General features: G+C 47.4%; 1 protein-coding gene across 2 annotated transcripts in view; it reads left to right on the top strand.

Annotated features, from left to right (window-relative positions):
- Positions 1–2,437: 2,437 nt before the first annotated feature.
- LOC124023142 (tropomodulin-3-like) overlaps positions 2,438–15,190 on the top strand; it is a 55,092-nt gene continuing 42,339 nt past the window's right edge. Inside the window, exon 1 of one of the 2 annotated variants that reach the window (XM_046337672.1) lies at positions 2,438–2,565. The gene's annotated coding sequence lies outside the window, so the exon portion shown is untranslated. The remainder of the gene's footprint in view (positions 2,566–15,190) is intronic. The other variant, XM_046337671.1, reaches the window with a different exon arrangement.

Here is a 15,190-nt window from a genome sequence, read left to right as displayed (position 1 = left end):
AGAAAGAGAGAGAGAGAGAGAGAGAGAGACAGAGAGACAGAGAGACAGAGAGACACTCTAAAGTCTAAACAGCCAACAGTCACAAGATATCAATGGATGCATCGGTAGGTACAATCACATAGTTGTTCACTTACATGACGGTTCTTTATACAGATGTTGACCATGGAAACCATGGAAACCAGAAGCCCTGACAACTGATCTGGGATTGTGTTGTATTGTTGCATTTCACCTTTAAAGTCCCATTGAGGTGTATTTCTCTTTTACAAGGGAGCCCTGCATTTAGACCATTTATAAACACAACATCACGCAAATATACAAGATTACAGAATATAGTCAAGTCAAGACAAGAGAAACGATCACATTCTTCAGCAAAGAGGTTCCTGATCAACAATGTGAACAGTCCAAGAGGCACACTCGGCAGACTCAGTAGCCTCGGTTTTTCGGATGACTGCCTTGCCTGGTTCACCAATTACTTTGCAGACAGAGTTCAGTGTGTCAAATCGGAGGGCATGCTGTCCGGTCCTCTGGCAGTCTCTATGGGGGTGCCACAGGGTTCAATTCTCGGGCCGACTCTTTTCTCTGTATATATCAATGATGTTGCTCTTGCTGCGGGCGATTCCCTGATCCACCTCTACGCAGACGACACCATTGTATACACTTTCGGCCCGTCACTGGACACTGTGCTATCTAACCTCCAATCGAGCTTCAATGCCATACAACACTCCTTCCGTGGCCTCCAACTGCTCTTAAACGCGAGTAAAACCAAATGCATGCTTTTCAACCGATCGCTGCCTGCACCCGCATGCCCGACTAGCATCACCACCCTGGATGGTTCCGACCTTGAATATGTGGACATCTATAAGTACCTAGGTATCTGGCTAGACTGCAAACTCTCCTTCCAGACTCATATCAAACATCTCCAATCGAAAATCAAATCAAGAGTCGGCTTTCTATTCCGCAACAAAGCCTCCTTCACTCACGCCGCCAAGCTTACCCTAGTAAAACTGACTATCCTACCGATCCTCGACTTCGGCGATGTCATCTACAAAATGGCTTCCAACACTCTTCTCAGCAAACTGGATGCAGTCTATCACAGTGCCATCCGTTTTGTCACTAAAGCACCTTATACCACCCACCACTGCGACTTGTATGCTCTAGTCGGCTGGCCCTCGCTACATATTCGTCGCCAGACCCACTGGCTCCAGGTCATCTACAAGTCCATGCTAGGTAAAGCTCCGCCTTATCTCAGTTCACTGGTCACGATGGCAACACCCATCCGTAGCACGCGCTCCAGCAGGTGTATCTCACTGATCATCCCTAAATACAACACCTCATTTGGCCGCCTTTCATTCCAGTACTCTGCTGCCTGTGACTGGAACGAATTGCAAAAATCGCTGAAGTTGGAGACTTTTATCTCCCTCACCAACTTCAAACATCAGCTATCTGAGCAGCTAACCGATCGCTGCAGCTGTACATAGTCTATTGGTAAATAGCCCACCCATTTTCACCTACCTCATCCCCATACTGTTTTATTTATTTACTTTTCTGCTCTTTTGCACACCAATATCTCTACCTGTACATGACCATCTGATCATTTATCACTCCAGTGTTAATCTGCAAAATTGTAATTATTCGCCTACCTAATGCCTTTTGCACACATTGTATATAGACTCCCCCTTTTTTTCTACTGTGTTATTGACTTGTTAATTGTTTACTCCATGTGTAACTGTGTTGTCTGTTCACACTGCTATGCTTTATCTTGGCCAGGTCGCAGTTGCAAATGAGAACTTGTTCTCAACTAGCCTACCTGGTTAAATAAAGGTGAAAATAAATAAATAAATAAATAAATAAAACAAGTAGATTTAGTTGTTCCATTCATGGGGTGCAAAGAAACCAAAATATGATTTACCCAAATGTGTGTAGCCTGAAGGAATCTCCAGTTAGCCATCCCTGAGACCGGGTTTGGTCATTCCTACATCTACAGTTTATTCATGATGTTAGTTCTGGCAGAAGTTTATGTAAGAGAGCTTTAGAAATAAAAAGAGAGTAATGAATCCATCTACGTGACTTCAAGGATCAGTTTACTCTCCCCAAATCCTTACCATAACCACGTAGGAGAGACACAACAGACCTTAGATCAGTGTTTTCTAGGACAACTTCATACGTTACTCTTCTTATTATTACCTCAGTGCTTACCGCTTGTCCCACATACCTTTGCGCGCGTCCTACACTGAAACCGCTGCTGATTGGTCCTTTGCTTATCAGAGGTGGGCTGACTCGTAGAAATGGAGAAAGCTCATTGGTCAGTGGTAGATCTCCTCTCCGTCTATTGGCTGAGTCGGCTTTCAGAGCTGGAGACCCAGCCGTTCATTGGGTACTGTGTGCAGTGTCTCTCTTCCTGTGTTACCGCCCTTGGGGTGAGATAGAAAGTGAGTAGCAGTGAAGCCTTCGTATTCATTGGAGCAGTACAGTAAGTAACTATAGCTACTGTCATTTGATCGCTTGCGCCTTCTGGAGTGAACTGAAGACGTGCGGATTGAATTTGCCCCGTCGCTGTAGTTTCAGGTGAGCATCCATCGAGGTTACACATTTGTGAATCGTTTTTTTGCCCCGCTATCTAACGTTAGATACAACAATCGTGTGGCCATTTCACTATGTCGCTAGCCAGTTAGCTATCTGGCTATGCTACGTTAGCTGACGTTTCGTGCTTCTCGGGTCTGCCAGTGAGAGATACAAGCTTGGTGTTTGTGTTGACAGATTTGGTAACTACCTAATGATCCGATGCGGATAAATGTGTGACTGAAAGCTGTAGTTAGCCAGCTAGTTATGGGATGATGTTGGACTGTGTGTAGGCAGTTCAGGGGCGTATTCGTTGCGGAAACTGTTTACCGTTTAACAGAACAAGACGGGAGTTTCTATTCGTTCGATTTGCTTCCGTTTAGGAAACGTTTTGCAACGGAATGGGCGTAATGAATACGCCCTAGTGTACGTTTTCTTGCTCTCTCCTCTTATCTCCAAATGTCTTTGGTAATAACTTTGTCACCATTGCCCTCTTAGCTCTGTTCCTCATCTCTAGTTAGCTAATCAGCTAAGTGTGTTACCTAGTTATATTATCAGACAGACAGTTACCTAGTTATATTATCAGACAGACAGTTACCTAGTTATATTATCAGACAGACAGACAGTTACCTAGTTATATTATCAGACAGACAGACAGTTACCTAGTTATATTATCAGACAGACAGTTACCTAGTTATATTATCAGACAGACAGTTACCTAGTTATATTATCAGACAGACAGACAGTTACCTAGTTATATTATCAGACAGACAGACAGTTACCTAGTTATATTATCAGACAGACAGACCGTTACCTAGTTATATTATCAGACAGCCAGACCGTTACCTAGTTATATTATCAGACAGCCAGACAGTTACCTAGTTATATTATCAGACAGACAGACAGTTACCTAGTTATATTATCAGACAGACAGACAGACAGTTACCTAGTTATATTATCAGACAGACAGACCGTTACCTAGTTATATTATCAGACAGACAGACAGTTACCTAGTTATATTATCAGACAGACAGACAGTTACCTAGTTATATTATCAGACAGACAGACAGACAGTTACCTAGTTATATTATCAGACAGACAGACAGTTAGTTACCTAGTTATATTATCAGACAGACAGACAGTTACCTAGTTATATTATCAGACAGACAGACAGGTACCTAGTTATATTATCAGACAGCCAGACAGTTACCTAGTTATATTATCAGACAGACAGACAGTTACCTAGTTATATTATCAGACAGACAGTTACCTAGTTATATTATCAGACAGACAGACAGACAGTTACCTAGTTATATTATCAGACAGACACAGTTAGTTACCTAGTTATATTATCAGACAGACAGACAGTTACCTAGTTATATTATCAGACAGACAGACAGTTACCTAGTTATATTATCAGACAGACAGACAGTTACCTAGTTATATTATCAGACAGACAGACCGTTACCTAGTTATATTATCAGACAGACAGACAGTTACCTAGTTATATTATCAGACAGACAGTTACCTAGTTATATTATCAGACAGACAGACAGTTAGTTACCTAGTTATATTATCAGACAGACAGTTAGTTACCTAGTTATATTATCAGACAGTTAGTTACCTAGTTATATTATCAGACAGACAGACAGTTACCTAGTTATATTATCAGACAGTTAGTTACCTAGTTATATTATCAGACAGACACAGTTCGTTACCTAGTTATATTATCAGACAGTTAGTTACCTAGTTATATTATCAGACATTTAGTTACCTAGTTATATTATCAGACAGTTAGTTACCTAGTTATATTATCTGTGATCCACGAGCTTTACAGACAAATCATCATTTATTTCGACCAAATAGTCCGTAGCTACTGAATCAGAATGATATAGAAAACTGGTGAACTAAATAAATGTTGTTATTATACTAGCTAGCTAGTGTGAATTAATGTACTTACTAATGTTACAGCTTGTATGTTTTAGGGCTTTGCCAAGTTAGTATTTGTTGTTGTTGATCAGGGTCCTACAGCATCGCTACAGGACCTGTGAACCACAGTACGCCACCTCCCTGTCGCAACAGGGCCGCGCCTGTCTGTCAAATCACAGTTTATTTGTCACATGCGCCGAGGACAACAGGTATAGTCTGTCGTTGTCAGAACAACAAACCAAGCTAGCTGCCCATCTTAACTATAAGGTTTTACAGAGGTGACTCAGTTAAACGTGGGTCTTGCTCAACTCAAATCGGCATGGTTGTCATGCATTTCAGACTGTTTACCATGTAAACAAGGTGTGTGTGTGTGTGTGTGTGTGTGTGTGTGTGTGTGTGTGTGTGTGTGTGTGTGTGTGTGTGTGTGTGAGAGAAAGAAAAATAGCAAATGCGATGTGTGTGTGCACAATGCCTCCTGTCCTGTGATACACCCCAGGTTCAGCAGCCCTCCACAAAAGGTGCTTATTTAGTAGCTTCCAATCCTTATCTGCCACCTGAAAGACTGCATCTCTTATGTGGTCACAACAGGCTTTGTTCTGAATGCAGGGTGTGGCCCAAGCCGTCGAGGAAAGCCTTTATAAGGAAACGTGTGAGTTAGCCCAGGTGTGAAGTTGATCACAGGCACAGATCTACAATCAGCATATCCCCTCCAGACCCTAAGCTTTACTGTTAAAGAGAAAAACACTAACTTGAGGGACAGTCCTGAGGGACAGTTCTGTCACTCCGCCCAGTCCTGAGGGACAGTTCTGTCACTCCGCCCAGTCCTGAGGGACAGTTCTGTCACTCCGCCCAGTCCTGAGGGACAGTTCTGTCACTCCGCCCAGTCCTGAGGGACAGTTCTGTCACTCCGCCCAGTCCTGAGGGACAGTTCTGTCACTCCGCCCAGTCCTGAGGGACAGTTCTGTCACTCCGCCCAGTCCTGAGGGACAGTTCTGTCACTCCGCCCAGTCCTGAGGGACAGTTCTGTCACTCCGCCCAGTCCTGAGGACAGTTCTGTCACTCCGCCCAGTCCTGAGGACAGTTCTGTCACTCCGCCCAGTCCTGAGGGACAGTTCTGTCACTCCGCCCAGTCCTGAGGGACAGTTCTGTCACTCCGCCCAGTCCTGAGGGACAGTTCTGTCACTCCGCCCAGTCCTGAGGGACAGTTCTGTCACTCCGCCCAGTCCTGAGGGACAGTTCTGTCACTCCGCCCAGTCCTGAGGGACAGTTCTGTCACTCCGCCCAGTCCTGAGGGACAGTTCTGTCACTCCGCCCAGTCCTGAGGGACAGTTCTGTCACTCCGCCCAGTCCTGAGGGACAGTTCTGTCACTCCGCCCAGTCCTGAGGGACAGTTCTGTCACTCTGCCCAGTCCTGGGAGACTTAGGAGAGAGTGCGGCAGACAGACGAGGAGGGGTAGAGGGAGACGTAGGAGAGAGAGGGAGAGGCAGACAGACAAGGAGGGGTAGAGAGAGAGGCAGACAGACGAGGAGGGGTAGAGAGAGAGGCAGACAGACGAGGAGGGGTAGAGGGAGACGTAGGAGAGGGAGGCAGACAGACGAGGAGGGGTAGAGAGAGAGGCAGACAGACGAGGAGGGGTAGAGAGAGAGGCAGACAGACGAGGAGGGGTAGAGGGAGACTTAGGAGAGAGAGAGAGAGACAGCCAGACGAGGAGGGGTAGAGGGAGACGTAGGAGAGAGAGAGACAGCCAGACGAGGAGGGGTAGAGAGAGAGACAGCCAGACGAGGAGGGGTAGAGAGAGAGGCAGACAGACGAGGAGGGGTAGAGAGAGAGGCAGACAGACGAGGGGTAGAGGGAGACTTAGGAGAGAGTGCGGCAGACAGACGAGGAGGGGTAGAGGGAGACGTAGGAGAGAGAGGGAGAGGCAGACAGACAAGGAGAGAGAGGGAGAGGCAGACAGACAAGGAGGGGTAGAGAGAGAGGCAGACAGACGAGGAGGGGTAGAGAGAGAGGCAGACAGACGAGGAGGGGTAGAGAGAGAGGCAGACAGACGAGGAGGGGTAGAGAGAGAGGCAGACAGACGAGGAGGGGTAGAGAGAGAGGCAGACAGACGAGGAGGGGTAGAGAGAGAGGCAGACAGACGAGGAGGGGTAGAGGGAGACGTAGGAGAGAGAGAGGCAGACAGACGAGGAGGGGTAGAGGGAGACGTAGGAGAGAGAGAGGCAGACAGACGAGGAGGGGTAGAGGGAGACGAAGGGGAGAGAGAGAGAGAGGCAGACAGACAGGGCAAGCTGCTGCTTTTTTAAAGTACCACTTTGTACATCCTCCAACCCCACCCTCTCTCTCTCTTCCTCTGTAGCTCCTCCAACCCCACCCTCTCTCTCTCTTCCTCTGTACCTCCTCCAACCCCACCCTCTCTCTCTCTTCCTCTGTACCTCCTCCAACCCCACCCTCTCTCTCTCTTCCTCTGTACCTCCTCCAACCCCACCCTCTCTCTCTCTCTTCCTCTGTACCTCCTCCAACCCCACCCTCTCTCTCTCTTCCTCTGTACCTCCTCCAACCCCACCCTCTCTCTCTCTTCCTCTGTACCTCCTCCAACCCCACCCTCTCTCTCTCTTCCTCTGTACCTCCTCCAACCCCACCCTCTCTCTCTCTTCCTCTGTACCTCCCTCAATCCACTTTTCATTTCATGTTTGTTGTTTTACCACTGCAGTGACTTCCCTGTCAGCATCTCATCCTTCCATTCCTCCCTCTTTACCTCACTCTCTCTCTATTCCTCCTTGCCTCTCTCCTCTCTCTTCCTCCTTGCCTCTCTCCTCTGCTCCATCTGTTTTTCATCAGGCTGTGCCTTTCTCCAGCCACTCTAGAAGGGAGTGTCCCACACCAGCAGAGGAGAACAGAGAAGAGAGCAGGACGGAGGAGGGAGGGAAAGAAGAGAAGAGAGCAGGACGGAAGAGGGAGGGAAAGAAGAGGAGAGCAGGAAGGAGGAGGGAGGGAAAGAAGAGAACAGAGAAGAGAGCAGGATGGAGGAGGGAGGGAAAGAAGAGAACAGAGAAGAGAGCAGGACGGAGGAGGGAGGGAAAGAAGAGAACAGAGAAGAGAGCAGGACGGAGGAGGGAGGGAAAGAAGAGAACAGAGAAGAGAGCAGGACGGAGGAGGGAGGGAAAGAAGAGAACAGAGAAGAGAGCAGGACGGAGGAGGGAGGGAAAGAAGAGAACAGAGAAGAGAGCAGGACGGAGGAGGGAGGGAAAGAAGAGAACAGAGAAGAGAGCAGGACGGAGGAGGGAGGGAAAGAAGAGAACAGAGAAGAGAGCAGGACGGAGGAGGGAGGGAAAGAAGAGAACAGAGAAGAGAGCAGGACGGAGGAGGGAGGGAAAGAAGAGAACAGAGAAGAGAGCAGGACGGAGGAGGGAGGGAAAGAAGAGAACAGAGAAGAGAGCAGGACGGAGGAGGGAGGGAAAGAAGAGAACAGAGAAGAGAGCAGGATGGAGGGGAAGAAGAGAAGAGAGCAGGATGGAGGAGGGAGGGAAAGAAGAGAAGAGAGCAGGACGGAGGGGAAGAAGAGAAGAGAGCAGGACGGAGGAGGGAGGGAAAGAAGAGAAGAGAGCAGGACGGAGGAGGGAGGGAAAGAAGAGAGCAGGACGGAGGAGGGAGGGAAAGTAGAGAAGAGAGAAGAGAGCAGGACGGAGGAGGGAGGGGAAGAAGAGAAGAGAGCAGGACGGAGGAGGGAGGGAAAGAAGAGAGCAGGACGGAGGAGGGAGGGAAAGTAGAGAAGAGAGAAGAGAGCAGGACGGAGGAGGGAGGGAAAGAAGAGAAGAGAGAAGAGAACAGGACGGAGGAGGGAGGGAAAGAAGAGAACAGGACGGAGGAGGGAGGGAAAGAAGAGAAGAGAGCAGGACGGAGGATGGAGGGAGGGAAAGTAGAGAAGAGAGAAGAGAGCAGGACGGAGGAGGGAGGGAAAGAAGAGAAGAGAGAAGAGAGCAGGATGGAGGAGGGAGGGAAAGAAGAGAACAGGACGGAGGAGGGAGGGAAAGAAGAGAAGAGAGAAGAGAGCAGGACGGAGGGAGGGAGGGAGGGAGGGAAAGTAGAGAAGAGAGCAGGACGGAGGAGGTTGGGAGAAGAGAGAAGAGAGCAGGACGGAGGAGGGAGGGAAAGAAGAGAACAGGACGGAGGAGTGATTGGAGGAGAGATATGAGGGGATATGGGAGAGATGATAAGGAGAGAGATGGGAGAGATATGAGGGGATATGGGAGAGATGATAAGGAGAGATATGAGGGGATATGGGAGAGATGAGGAGGAGAGATATGAGGGGATATGGGAGAGATGAGGAGGAGAGATGATAAGGAGAGAGATGGGAGAGATGATAAGGAGAGATATGAGGGGATAAGGAGAGATATGGGAGAGATGATAAGGAGAGATATGAGGGGATATGGGAGAGATATGAGGGGATATGGGAGAGATATGAGGGGATAAGGAGAGATATGAGGGGACATGGGAGAGATGATAAGGAGAGATATGAGGGGATATGGGAGAGATATGGGAGAGATGATAAGGAGAGATATGAGGGGATATGGGAGAGATGATAAGGAGAGATATGAGGGGATATGGGAGAGATAATAAGGAGAGATATGAGGGGATATGGGAGAGATATGAGGGGACATGGGAGAGATGATAAGGAGAGATATGAGGGGATATGGGAGAGATGATAAGGAGAGATATGAGGGGATATGGGAGAGATGATAAGGAGAGATATGAGGGGATATGGGAGAGATGATAAGGAGAGATATGAGGGGATATGGGAGAGATGATAAGGAGAGATATGAGGGGATATGGGAGAGATGATAAGGAGAGATATGAGGGGATATGGGAGAGATATGAGGGGATAAGGAGAGATATGAGGGGACATGGGAGAGATGATAAGGAGAGATATGAGGGGATATGGGAGAGATGATAAGGAGAGATATGAGGGGATATGGGAGAGATGATAAGGAGAGATATGAGGGGATATGGGAGAGATGATAAGGAGAGATATGAGGGGATATGGGAGAGATGATAAGGAGAGATATGAGGGGATATGGGAGAGATGATAAGGAGAGATATGAGGGGATATGGGAGAGATATGAGGGGATAAGGAGAGATATGAGGGGATAAGGAGAGATATGAGGGGACATGGGAGAGATGATAAGGAGAGATATGAGGGGATATGGGAGAGATGATAAGGAGAGATATGAGGGGATATGGGAGAGATGATAAGGAGAGATATGAGGGGATAAGGAGAGATATGAGGGGATAAGGAGAGATATGAGGGGACATGGGAGAGATATGAGGGGACATGGGAGAGATGATAAGGAGAGATATGAGGGGATATGGGAGAGATGATAAGGAGAGATATGAGGGGATATGGGAGAGATATGAGGGGATAAGGAGAGATATGAGGGGATATGGGAGAGATGATAAGTAGAGATATGAGGGGATATGGGAGAGATGATATGAGGGGATATGGGAGAGATGATATGAGGGGATATGGGAGATCTCTGAAAATACATGTTTACTGATGTTTACAGATCCTAAAACAGTACTTTGCTGTATAACTCTGATGAGAGAGATAAATGTGTAGTTGCCCTGACTCTGCTACATATACCCTGACTCTGCTACATATACCCTGACTCTGCTACATATACCCTGACTCTGCTACATATACCCTGACTCTGCTACATATACCCTGACTCTGCTGCGTATACCCTGACTCTGCTGCATATACCCTGACTCTGCTACATATACCCTGACTCTGCTACATATACCCTGACTCTGCTACATATACCCTGACTCTGCTACATATACCCTGACTCTGCTGCATATACCCTGACTCTGCTACCCTGAGTCTGCTGCATATGCCCTGACTCTGCTACCCTGAGTCTGCTGCATATGCCCTGACTCTGCTACCCTGAGTCTGCTGCATATACCCTGACTCTGCTACCCTGAGTCTGCTACATATGCCCTGACTCTGCTACCCTGAGTCTGCTGCATATACCCTGACTCTGCTACCCTGAGTCTGCTGCATATGCCCTGACTCTGCTGAGTATACCCTGACTCTGCTGAGTATACCCTGACTCTGCTGAGTATACCCTTACTCTGCTACATATACCCTTACTCTGCTACATATACCCTGACTCTGCTACATGTACCCTGACTCTGCTACATGTACCCTGACTCTGCTACATGTACCCTGACTCTGCTACATATACCCTGACTCTGCTGCATATACCCTGAATCTGCTACCCTGACTCTGCTACATATGCCCTGACTCTGCTACATATACCCTGACTCTGCTACCCTGACTCTGCTGCATATACCCTGACTCTGCTACCCTGACTCTGCTGCATATACCCTGACTCTGCTGCATATGCCCTGACTCTGCTGCATATACCCTGACTCTGCTGCATATACCCTGACTCTGCTGCATATACCCTGACTCTGCTGCATATACCCTGACTCTGCTACATATACCCTGACTCTGCTGCATATACCCTGACTCTGCTACATATACCCTGACACTGTTACATGTACCCTGACTCTGCTGCATATACCCTGACTCTGCTACCCTAACTCTGCTGCATATACCCTGACTCTGCTACATATACCCTGACTCTGCTACATATACCCTGACTCTGCTACATATACCCTGATTCTGCTACATATACCCTGACTCTGCTGCATATACCCTGACTCTGCTACCCTGACTCTGCTGCATATACCCTGACTCTGCTACATATACCCTGACTCTGCTACATATACCCTGACTCTGCTACATATACCCTGACTCTGCTACATATACCCTGACTCTGCTGCATATACCCTGACTCTGCTGCATATACCCTGACTCTGTTACATATACCCTGACTCTGCTACATATACCCTGACTCTGCTACATATACCCTGACTCTGCTGCATATACCCTGACTCTGCTGCATATACCCTGACTCTGCTACCCTGACTCTGCTGCATATACCCTGACTCTGCTACATATACCCTGACTCTGCTGCATATACCCTGACTCTGCTACCCTGACTCTGCTACGTATACCCTGACTCTGTTACATATACCCTGACTCTGCTACATATACCCTGACTCTGCTACATATACCCTGACTCTGCTGCATATACCCTGACTCTGCTGCATATACCCTGACTCTGTTACATATACCCTGACTCTGCTGCGTATACCCTGACTCTGCTGCATATACCCTGACTCTGCTGCATATACCCTGACTCTGCTACATGTACCCTGACTCTGCTACATGTACCCTGACTCTGCTACATGTACCCTGACTCTGCTACATGTACCCTGACTCTGCTACATGTACCCTGACTCTGCTACATGTACCCTGACTCTGTTACATATACCCTGACTCTGCTGCGTATACCCTGACTCTGCTACCCTGACTCTGCTGCATATACCCTGACTCTGCTACCCTGACTCTGCTACATATACCCTGACTCCTCTACATATACCCTGACTCCTCTACATATACCCTGACTCCTCTACATGTACCCTGACTCCTCTACATGTACCCTGACTCTGCTACATATACCCTGACTCCTCTACATATACCCTGACTCCTCTACATATACCCTGACTCCTCTACATATACCCTGACTCCTCTACATATACCCTGACTCCTCTACATATACCCTGACTCCTCTACATATACCCTGACTCCTCTACATATACCCTGACTCCTCTACATATACCCTGACTCTGCTACATATACCCTGACTCTGCTATACCCTGACTCTGCTACATATACCCTGACTCTGCTACATATACCCTGACTCCTCTACATATACCCTGACTCCTCTACATATACCCTGACTCCTCTACATATACCCTGACTCTCTACATATACCCTGACTCTGCTGCATATACCCTGACTCTGCATATACCCTGACTCTGCTACATATACCCTGACTCTGCTACATATACCCTGACTCTGCTACATATACCCTGACTCTGCTACATATACCCTGACTCTGCTACATATACCCTGACTCTGCTGCATATACCCTGACTCTGCTGCATATACCCTGACTCTGCTACATATACCCTGACTCTGCTACATATACCCTGACTCTGCTACATATACCCTGACTCTGCTACATATACCCTGACTCTGCTGCATATACCCTGACTCTGCTGCATATACCCTGACTCTGCTACATATACCCTGACTCTGCTACATATACCCTGACTCTGCTACATATACCCTGACTCTGCTACATATACCCTGACTCTGCTACATATACCCTGACTCTGCTACATATACCCTGACTCTGCTGCATATACCCTGACTCTGCTGCATATACCCTGACTCTGCTACATATACCCTGACTCTGCTACATATACCCTGACTCTGCTACATATACCCTGACTCTGCTACATATACCCTGACTCTGCTACATATACCCTGACTCTGCTACATATACCCTGACTTTGCTACATATACCCTGACTCTGCTACATATACCCTGACTCTGCTACATATACCCTGACTCTGCTACATATACCCTGACTCTGCTACATATACCCTGACTCTGCTACATATACCCTGACTCTGCTACATATACCCTGACTCCTCTACATATACCCTGACTCCTCTACATATACCCTGACTCTGCTACATATACCCTGACTCTGCTACATATACCCTGACTTTGCTACATATACCCTGACTCCTCTACATATACCCTGACTCCTCTACATATACCCTGACTCCTCTACATATACCCTGACTCCTCTACATATACCCTGACTCCTCTACATATACCCTGACTCCTCTACATATACCCTGACTCCTCTACATATACCCTGACTCCTCTACATATACCCTGACTCCTCTACATATACCCTGACTCTGCTACATATACCCTGACTCCTCTACATATACCCTGACTCTGCTACATATACCCTGACTCTGCTGCATATACCCTGACTCCTCTACATATACCCTGACTCTGCTACATATACCCTGACTCTGCTGCATATACCCTGACTCTGCTGCATATACCCTGACTCTGCTACATATACCCTGACTCTGCTACATATACCCTGACTCTGCTACATATACCCTGACTCTGCTACATATACCCTGACTCTGCTACATATACCCTGACTCTGCTACATATACCCTGACTCTGCTGCATATACCCTGACTCTGCTGCATATACCCTGACTCTGCTGCATATACCCTGACTCTGTTGCATATACCCTGACTTTGCTACATATACCCTGACTCTGCTACATATACCCTGACTCTGCTACATATACCCTGACTCTGCTACATATACCCTGACTCTGCTACATATACCCTGACTCTGCTACCCTGACTCTGCTACATATACCCTGACTCTGCTACGTATACCCTGACTCTGCTACATATACCCTGACTCTGCTACGTATACCCTGACTCTGCTACATATACCCTGACTCTGCTTGCACAGAACGGGACACAGTTTCAGGCACCGCATTGATTATATATATATATAATATATTATATATGCAACGCAGGACAAGCTAGATAAACTAGTAATATCATCAACCATGTGTAGTTAACTAGTGATTTATGTTAAGATTGATTGTTTTTTGACAAGATAAGTTTAATTCTAGCTAGCACCTTACCTTGGCTCCTTGCTGCACTCGTGAGCGTAACAGGTGGTCAGCCTGCCATGCAGTTTCCTCGTGGAGATCAACGTAACAGGTGGTCAGCCTGCCATGCAGTTTCCTCGTGGATCGCAATGTAATCAGCCATAATCGGCATTCAGAAATGCTGATTACCGATTGTTATGAAAAGTTGATGGGCCATTCTGATTAATCGGTCGACCTCGACTGTGTTTACAGTGGTATGTTTGGACACCGGTTTGAAGCTAAAGCTGGTCATTGGATTGTTAGGTTGTGGCAATTATATTTATAGATATTTATTTATTTTTGTTTTCTTCAATGGGACTAGATTTAGATGCATGTACGCTTGTTTCAGTCTAGAGGGAGAAATCGGTCTAGTCTTTATACAGCAACCCCTTATTCCTGACCTTGTGAAGTCCCTGTACATCTGGACAGTTTCTCCTGACCTTGTGGAGTCCCTGTCCCTGTACATCTGGACAGTTTCTCCTGACCTTGTGGAGTCCCTGTCCCTGTACATCTGGACAGTTTCTCCTGACCTTGTGGAGTCCCTGTATATCTGGACAGTTTCTCCTGACCTTGTGGAGTCCCTGTCCCTGTACATCTGGACAGTTTCTCCTGACCTTGTGGAGTCCCTGTACATCTGGACAGTTTCTCCTGACCTTGTGGAGTCCCTGTCCATCTGGACAGTTTCTCCTGACCTTGTGAAGTCCCTGTACATCTGGACAGTTTCTCCTGACCTTGTGAAGTCCCTGTCCCTGTACATCTGGACAGTTTCTCCTGACCTTGTGGAGTCCCTGTCCCTGTACATCTGGACAGTTTCTCCTGACCTTGTGGAGTCCCTGTCCCTGTACATCTGGACAGTTTCTCCTGACCTTGTGAAGTCCCTGTACATCTGGACAGTTTCTCCTGGCCTTGTGGAGTCCCTGTACATCTGGACAGTTTCTCCTGGCCTTGTGGAGTCCCTGTATATCTGGACAGTTTCTCCTGGCCTTGTGGAGTCCCTGTATATCTGGACAGTTTCTCCTGACCT

Source organism: Oncorhynchus gorbuscha, unplaced genomic scaffold (assembly GCF_021184085.1).
Source record: "Oncorhynchus gorbuscha isolate QuinsamMale2020 ecotype Even-year unplaced genomic scaffold, OgorEven_v1.0 Un_scaffold_1505, whole genome shotgun sequence".
Classification (NCBI taxonomy): domain Eukaryota; kingdom Metazoa; phylum Chordata; class Actinopteri; order Salmoniformes; family Salmonidae; genus Oncorhynchus; species Oncorhynchus gorbuscha.
This window is presented reverse-complemented; position numbering and strand designations above follow the sequence as displayed.